At 52.4% G+C, this 8,784-nt stretch overlaps 1 protein-coding gene and 1 pseudogene across 1 annotated transcript in view; both read right to left on the reverse strand.

The window, feature by feature from the left end:
- Window positions 1-8,784, reverse strand: part of LOC117887180 (E3 ubiquitin-protein ligase TRIM39-like) — a 36,018-nt gene that overhangs the window by 15,726 nt on the left and 11,508 nt on the right. The window lies entirely within an intron of this gene.
- Window positions 810-2,961, reverse strand: LOC117887586 (annotated as a pseudogene).

The raw sequence follows: 8,784 nt of genomic DNA on the forward strand, positions 1-8,784 counted from the left end.
TCTACCATCACTCCCCCTCTGATGGACTCACTGACCCTCCCTGCTTTAGGTATAGCTGGGATCACCAGGAGATTAGACATAGCCAGTGGCCGGAGCTCAGACTGCCATCTGAAGAGAGGGACAGCTGCAACTAGTGGGGTCAGGGTCCTTTTCTTCGGGGTTGTGCTATGCAAGGAGTCTGAGTAGCTGAGCAAAGTGGACCCTCTTGGATCTAAAATCTAAGAATATATGACAGTTTTTCAAAAAAGCCTGTAGAGTTAGTGGTGGATTACCACACGGGCCTATGGGGCCCATGCCCAGGGGCCCCGGCCAATTTGGGGCCCCTGGAAAAATCTCCCCCTATTGCGGTCCCAGGGCTGGAGAAGCAGTGGAAGCATAGCGCTTCTCCGGTCTTGAGGCTGTAGCAGGGGGCTGGGAGGAGCAGAAAGGAACGAGCAGAGGGTGGGGCAAGGGAGGAAGTGGTGGAACAGGGCAGGGATGTGGGCGGAACGAGGGCAGGGCTGTTGGGGAAAGGGCAGAATGGGGTGGGGCTATGGGTGGGGCCACAGGCAGAAGAGGTGGGGCGGGGCCAGTTCCAGCACTGGGGCCTCCCCACTTGCTGCAGCCCAGGGCCCCAGGAGACCTGGATCTGCCTCTGGTAGAGTTGCAAGGCCATGATTATGGCTGTGGCAGTCACCTCCCCATGCTAACACTGCACTAAATACGTCAGAAAGAAAGGCGAATGAGAGCGCTTCACCCCATCCTCACACCCCCTTGTGTGCCCCCAGCACCCCACCTCTGCACCGGATTTCACATGATGCCATGCACCCTCAATACTGCATTATTGCCTGGACCGTTCTGGCAGCTCATATGGCCCTGCCCCGCGAGGCTCAGTCAGAGCAAACCGAAGAGATTTTCTCTGGGACCTCTCCTAGAGGCTGACTGGATGAAAAGCTCTGGCCGCTGCGGTGGTTTGTCCGGAGCAGGTGAAGTGTTTGAGTACTGGGCAGGGTTAGCTGGCTCATGTTTGCTAGGCCTGAGACCTAAACATGACCTTTATCCTAGTCTAGACAGTACCTAAGAGTTTCTCCAGCATTTCTTTTGTGCACTTTCTTCACGGCTCTCCACCTGTTTGGGAAAAAGACAGTCCTGCCACCCCTCACAGGGACTTATTGGGGCCCCACCCCAATGGCTCAGAGTTAGGGCTGGGTGTGGGGGGTGCAGTGTGGGAGAGTTTACTCTAATTCTCTGTTTCCTGGTTTCCAGCGGGTTAAGCTGAGCCACATTCTGGAAGGACAATGAGGCAGCCCTCAGCCACCCCAAGAAAATATGGGAATCAGAAGGGAAAATCTCCTGTATCCCTTGCCACCTTCACCTTGATGGCAACATCATGGAGAACATGCAACGATGCTCTGTAGAACTTTCACTTCCATCGCTAACAGGATCCAAAAAGCAATAAGCACCCGGCTTCATACCACTCACCAGCTAATGTAAGATCTGAATTCCAGTCATACCGAACTCCTACTCTGGTATCAACAGAGCAGCACGTCTCAGAACCTGTGCTTTTGGGAAGTTAATCTGCTTAAACAGCCCTGAGATCACTGCTGAGGTTTTGTGTCCAAGCGTGAGTTGGATGGAAGCGTGGGGGCATGTTGCTTTTTGGTCTCTGCTGGAGTGGAAAACAGTTAGTTCCAGGACAGTTTTCCCCCTCTACCTCCCATCCCAATCTCCAAGTAACCCACCCACCAGCACCCAAGCTCCCGCTCCCATTGGCCGAGCCCATCAGGCAACAACTCAACTTCCAAATATTCCCTACCCCTCCCTGGCACCCACCATCATGCCGCATGAATCTCCAGTCTCTCATTCCCCTGGCGCTCATAGCCAACCAACCATAGATCCCACGGTCCCCAGATATGTGATTGGAGCAGAACCACAAGGGAACCAAATAACAAAACAAAACAAAACATTGTGGCTGTCTACTGCGTGTGATTTCTCCGATGTCTAGTAAGGCATGAGCTGTTGCTGAAGTTTCCCACAGACGAGGCATTTATAGGGTTTCTCTCCCCTTGGATCCTTCTCTGATGTCTACTGAGATCTGAGTTCACACTGAAGCTTTTCCCACAGTCGGGGCATTTGTAGGGTCTTTCCCCTGTGTGGATTCTGTGATGGGTAAGAAGGATTGATCTGCGATTGAAGCTTTTCCCGCACTCAAGGCACCTAAAGGGTCTCTCTCCTGTGTGGATTCTTTGATGTTTAATAAGGTAGGATGTTGCACTGAAGCTTTTCCCACAGTTGGGGCATTTATAGGGTTTATCTCCTGTGTGGGTTGCCTTGTGGATAAGAAGGTAGGAGCGCACGCAGAAACTTTTATCACACTTAAGGCAACTCATAGGGTTTTGCAGCTGTATGGATTTTCCGATGGGTGCTCAGCGTTGAGCTCAGGTGGAAGCTTTTCCCACAGTCGGGGCATCTGTAGGGTCTCTCCCTTGTGTGGATTGTCTGATGTACAATCAGGGCTGAGCTTGCACTGAAGCTTTTCCCACAGTCAGAGCATTTGTAGGGCTTTTCACCAGTGTGGATCCTCTGATGGGTGATAAGGTGCGAGCTCTGACAGAAGCTTTTCCCGCACTCAAGGCATTTAAAGGGTCTCTCCCCGGTATGGATCCTCTGATGTCTACCAAGGTCTGTGCTCACACTGAAGCTTTGGCCACACTCAAGGCAGTTAAAGGGTTTCTCACCAGGGCTGATTCTCTGATGGGCTTGAATATTTTTAGTTTGCCTGAGAGCTCTGCCAGGGGAAGTAGCTCTTCCCTGTGTCTCCTCCACTGGGATCTTTTCCTGACCTGAGCTGCCTCGACTCTCACAGGCCGCCACCTGCTCAGGAATCTGGCAAACGTTCCCTTCGGTGTTTCCCAACACCACCCCCTGTGGACAATTCTCCTCCTTTACATTCACCGCCCCATCCTCTGCTGGAATAAAGGGTCAAAATTCCAAGTCATTCCTTGCGCTGGGAAGTAAAGAATCCTTGGGAAGGGGAAACGGCAGAAATAAATAACAATGATCTGAAATTAGGGGCCAAATCCCCCAAAGCAGAAGGACCAGATCTGCTTCCACGTAACACCCTGAATACTCAGGAACGGGGAGCAGGAGGAGGAGAGTGGTGTATTTGTGGGTCAGGGAAGCCATGAGGATGTGACCGCTGCTGGGGCAAACCTGACCAGGTGAGATGGGGCAGAACTGTGGGGAAGGCTCCCGGGGCCTTGGTGCAAATCCCAGCTGCTTCCTTCCCTCAGCCCTGGTTTCCAAATTGATTTAACAGGCTCCTCAACTGTGCAGATTCCTCGCAGACTCTCCCCTTCCTCTGCATCCAAGGGGCCCGGCTCCTTCCCTGGCTCCATCAGAGAGTTCTGGAGTAGAAATAGCCCCGGGTTAGATGGGCTCCCTGCACACAGGGAGCGTTTGTTCCTCACATGTACCTAGGTGTGATTTTTGTACTGATCTTTTAATATGGAACAGCTGACTCGTCTTTGAATGTGAAGAGTTAAAATCAGACACGTGGCTTTTCTATGAGAAGAAATCATGCTTTAATTTTCTCTCTAGTCACAGACCGATGCTACATTGTGCTAGTAGGGCTCCCTGCATGCTGCCAGCTGAGAGGCCATGAGGCCTAGTGGGTAGGTCACGAGATAGACACTCATGAGACCGGGGTTCTGTTCTCAGCTCTGTCATTGTCCTAACGAGCTAAAGTCTCTTCCTCCTCATTCTTCTGTTCTAGCACAAGGGACCAATGTCCAAATATCATGAATAAGTCCTCAAAAATCATGGGATTTTTTTTGAAAAATTCTGCCATTTAAAGAAGATATTGAAACTATATTTGAGATTCATTTTGTTTGCCTCCTTGCTTTGGAGTCTCTTGGGTTCATATTTTTTCTGCTACCATCAGGGCTAGAATGTCACTTAATTTTTTTAAAAAGAAACTTGAGAGCCTCATGGAATCACAGGGCTCCAGGAGCTGGGGCTCTAAGGGAAAAAAATCACCCAATCTCATAGGCACTGACTTACCAAGCTGCCGGGAGGGTGCTTGACCCCTACTCCACCCCAGGCCCCGCCCCCACTCCACTCCTTTTTCCAAGCCCCCACGCTGCCTCTTCTTGCTCCTGCTCTTCCCCAGGCTCCACCCACACTCCACCTCTTCCTCCAAGCCCCCGCCTTTCCCCACCTCTTTCTGCCCCCACTTCTCCCCCTCTCCCCAGCACCTCCTGCATGCCATGGAACAGCTGATTCGCAGTGGGTGGGAGCGGGAGGCCCTGACCTGCAAGGCTGCCTCTGGGTGCTGACCACCCACTGTTTTATTTTCATGGGTTCTCCAGCCCCAGAGCACCCACAGAGTCAGTGCCTATGCCCAATATCATGATACTTGTGGTTAAAAAAAAAAATCACAAGAGTTGGCAGGCCTGTGACAGGGAGACAGAAATGGTGCTTGACCCTTTCTGGAAATCAGCCCCCAGTGAGATGTCTCTAGCTGGACACTCAAAACCTGGGACACCCAAAGTCCCTGGTCCCTTTCGATGACTAGCTTTCAGACTTGCCCATACCAAGGGCAATCCTCGTGCCACAGAGCCAATATAGCAACTCCTCTGCCACTACCCAACCAATTCATAGCCCAAGTGTGTCTCTTCCCTGCTGTGTTCCCAGGTGTCAGAATGGCCCCTGACCTCATTAACCATTAGTGTGGGAAGGGAACGCTAAGATGCAACCAGATCTGTTATTAATATTTAAGGCTACGATTCTGTCACAGAGGTCACTGATTCCGCAACTTTCTGGGACCTCTGTGACTTCTTCTAGGGTAGGGCTGGAGCAGCTGTCATCCTCGGGGGCTGCTGGAGCAGTGGCTGCCAGAACAGCTGACCAGTGGTCAGCCCCGGGGCCGCCGGAGCAGCGGTCCCCAGCCTGCCAGAGCAGCGGCTGGGGTTGGGTCAGTCCCCCTGGGGCTGGAGCAGCAGCGGTCAGCCCCTGCCACAGCAGCTGCAAGCCCCAGCAGAACTCTGTTTGTCCTCCACCCTCAGGGTATTTTTAGTAAAAGTCAGGGACAGGTTGCGGACTTCCATGAATTTGTGTTTATTGCCCACGACCTGTCTGTGACTTTTACTAAAAATACCTGGGACAGAATCTTAAGCTTATTAATATAGGTTTGGTTTGGGCCAAACCTTATAGTGGGTCAGGTCTCACTGCTGCCCTCCATTTAGAATCAATGTAAAGAAGGCATCACAATCAGCTGACTGAAACAAAACACAGGCCCATGGAAATGGGGCATAGAAGTCAAATCGTGGCCCAAGGGGCTTGAAATGCAGGGGCTAGGGCTTTGACTGGTATCTGTGTGTGTATGCATGCACCAGAGACAGATACAGGCACAGAGAGACAGGAGCAAGAGAGAAGCAGAGAGAGAAAGCCAAGCAGACAAAGCCTGAGCCCTAAGATAAAGCTAAGAGAAAACGATTTTGAGTGCAGAATGCTGCTGGGAAATGCAGGCTTGGAATTTTCTCCTGGTTTTTGGTTCCTTAGTGTGTACACTGACACAATTAGGTTGATGTCAGCTGCCTTACGACAACCTAACTCTGTAATGTAGACCAGGCCTCAGTGTCAGACCATCTAGCCAACCCCTTAACAACGGAAGGGGATAAGGGAAATAGAGCGAGGCGGGGGTGGGAGGAAGCCTCTGGTAATTCCTTTAGTTTAAAATGTTTTAGCTGGTTTTCCATGACACCCACACAATAGGGGCTGCAGACACTCAGATGCAAATACCTCTGATGGCAAAGGAGCAGTGTGAGCCACACAACCTGTATCACAGTTGTCAAGCCATGAACAATAATGGTTCATTTAACATCTGAGTCAGCCTTGTATTCTGTGTCCTCATTGCTTAGCAAATGTGTGTTAACTAACCTGCATTAGCTATCCCCCCCTGGAGACAAGGCAATGTAGTTTCACCAAAAGGCCAAAGAGGTGAGGTCAGCACCGTGGCCCTCACCCAACCAATGCAAAGGAGCAACAGGAGCATTCATTTTAGAAAAGCCTGATTTTGGCAGCCCAGAATAGTCAGCTTGTCCGAAGGAGGAAGGTCATTGAAATGTATCAGAACAAATTATGTGGCCTACATAGAAGGCTAGGAAATTAAAATATGCAGTTACACGTATTATCAACATCTGCGTATGTAACACATGAAGTAACAGAAGAGTAAAGTGGCCACCAGGCACTGCTACTTCAGCAGATCTGGGATTGAGCATCCTCTGTTCTAACCGCTTGCTCAGGACAGTAACAGCCAAGAAGTTTGTCACATCACACCAGCCTCTGCCACCAGCGCTAAACCCACTGAAACGTTGTTAAAATAGGAACAGAATCTATTAACCAAACCGCAGAAAGGAGCAGAACCAAAGGAGATGCTCTGGGGGATCCCCCTGACACTGTCCCCAGGGCAGCGCATCCCCCGAGCAGCACGGGGACCAGGCAGAGGCAGGAACTGGCTTTTCCTCTCCCTGCTCCTCCCCAGGAAAGTCAATCTGCCCCGAGATGCTGCAGGGAATGGGGCTGGGCAGGGCTGGGAGCCGGGACCTCTCTCCCCACTGATTGCTCCTGCTGCCCCTGCCAGACACTCCCCCTGTCTCCCTCCTGCCCCCTCCACTCCCCTCGGGCTTGGAGACTCGGTCCCTGGCCCGGCCCGGGGCGTTCGCTCTCCCGGAGCTGGCTTGGCTCCTGCAAGCACTCAGGGGAGCAGAGCCTGGGAGGGGGTGTCAGAGAGGGCAGCAGCTCTGGGACTCGCAGACCCCGCCCGGGAGCGGAGCTGGGGCGAGGAGGGGCCTTGGTGCAGAGTCACTTTCCTGCCCAGCACCAGCCCTTTCCCCCGGGTCTGTCCCCTCACCTGCAGGCTCCGGCTCAGGGGCTTGGTTCGGCAGAGCCCGGCGCTGCCCCAGGGCTGGTTCCAGCCACCGGAGAAAGTCCTCCCAGGCTGGGCACAGAGGGGTTAGTGCAGGTCTGTCCCCCCACAGATCCTGCTGGGGAGCAGCAGCGGCTCAGCCCGGGCTCTGAGCTCACGATAGAGACAGCAGCAGCAGCCAGTGGTGGAGACAGGAAGGGACTCAACCCTCCCTGAGGGTATGTCTACACTACGAAATTAGGTCGAATTTATAGAAGCCGGTTTTATAGATATCGGTTTTGTACAGTCGATTGTGTGTGTCCCCACATAAAATGCTCTAAGTGCATTAAGTCGATGGACCGCGTCCACAGTACCGAGGCTAGTGTCGACTTCCGGAGCGTTGCACTGTGGGTAGCTATCCCACAGTTCCCGCAGTCTCCACCGCCCATTGGAATTCTGGGTTGAGATCCCAATGCCTGAAGATGCAAAACAGTGTCACGGGGGGGTTCTGGGTACATGTCGTTAGGCCCCTCCCCCTCCGTCAGAGCAACGGCAGACAATTGATTTGCGCCTTTTTACCTGGGTTACCTGTGCAGACAACATACCACGGCAAGCATGGAGCCCGCTCAGCTCAGCTCAGCTCAGCTCACCGTCACCATATATCATCTGGGTGCCAGCAGACGCGGTACTGCATTGCTACACAGCAGCAGCCCCTTGCCTTTTGACAGTGGATGGTGTATTACGACTGGTACCATTGTCATCGTACTCTTCAGTGAGTTCAATCAGAGGCACCCGGGAAAGTTCTTCAGCAGATTTCTCTAAGAAATACTGCACCAAACTTTCCACGCTGGGCATCTGATTCTTGACGATGATGGCTATCAGTCATAGTACATCATTTTCTGCCAAGCACCCAGAAGATGCCGATGGCTATCAGTCATGCTGCACCGTCTGCTGCCAGCTTAAGATGTAAAAAATAGATGGACCAGATTTATTCTGTATTCATTTGCTTCCCCTCCCTCCGTGAAATCAACGGCCTGCTAAACCCAGGGTTTTGAGTTCAATCTTTGGGGGGGCCATTCTGTGTGACAGTTGTTTGTGTTTCTCCCTGATGCACAGCCACCTTTGTTGATTTTAATTCCCTGTGCCTGTACGCCATGTCGTCAGTCGCCCCTCCCTCCCTCCGTCAGTTTCGCGCCTTTTTTCAGATCAGACGCCATAGCACTGGGATCATGGAGCCCGCTCAGATCACCGTGGCAATTATGAGCACGATGAACACCATGAGCATTGTCCTGGAGTATATGCAGAACTAGGACATGCCAAAGCAAAACCAGGACCAGCCGAGGAGGCGATTGCAGCGCGGCGACGAGAGTGATGAGGAAATTGACATGGACATAGACCTCTCACAAAGTACGGGCCCCAGCAATGTGCAAATCATGGTGTTACTGGGGCAGGTTCATGACGTGGAACGCCGATTCTGGGCCCGGGAAACAAGCACAGACTGGTGGGACCGCATCGTGTTGCAGGTGTGGGACGATTCCCAGTGGCTGCGAAACTTTCGCATGCGTAAGGGCACTTTCATGGAACTTTGTGACTTGCTTTCCCCTGCCCTGAAGCACCAGAATCCCAGGATGAGAGCAGCCCTCACAGTTGAGAAGCGAGTGGCGATAGCCCTGTGGCAGCTTGCAACGCCAGACAGCTACTGGTCAGTCGGGAATCAATTTGGAGTGGGCAAATCTACTGTGAGGGCTGCTGTGATCCAAGTTGCCAGGGCAATCAAAGACCTGCTGATATCAAGGGTAGTGACTCTGGGAAACGTGCAGGTCATAGTGGATGGCTTTGCTGCAATGGGATTCCCAAACTGTGGTGGGGCGATAGACGGAACCCATATCCCTATCTTG

The sequence above is a fragment of the Trachemys scripta genome, chromosome 14, assembly GCF_013100865.1.
Source record: "Trachemys scripta elegans isolate TJP31775 chromosome 14, CAS_Tse_1.0, whole genome shotgun sequence".
NCBI lineage: Eukaryota > Metazoa > Chordata > Testudines > Emydidae > Trachemys > Trachemys scripta.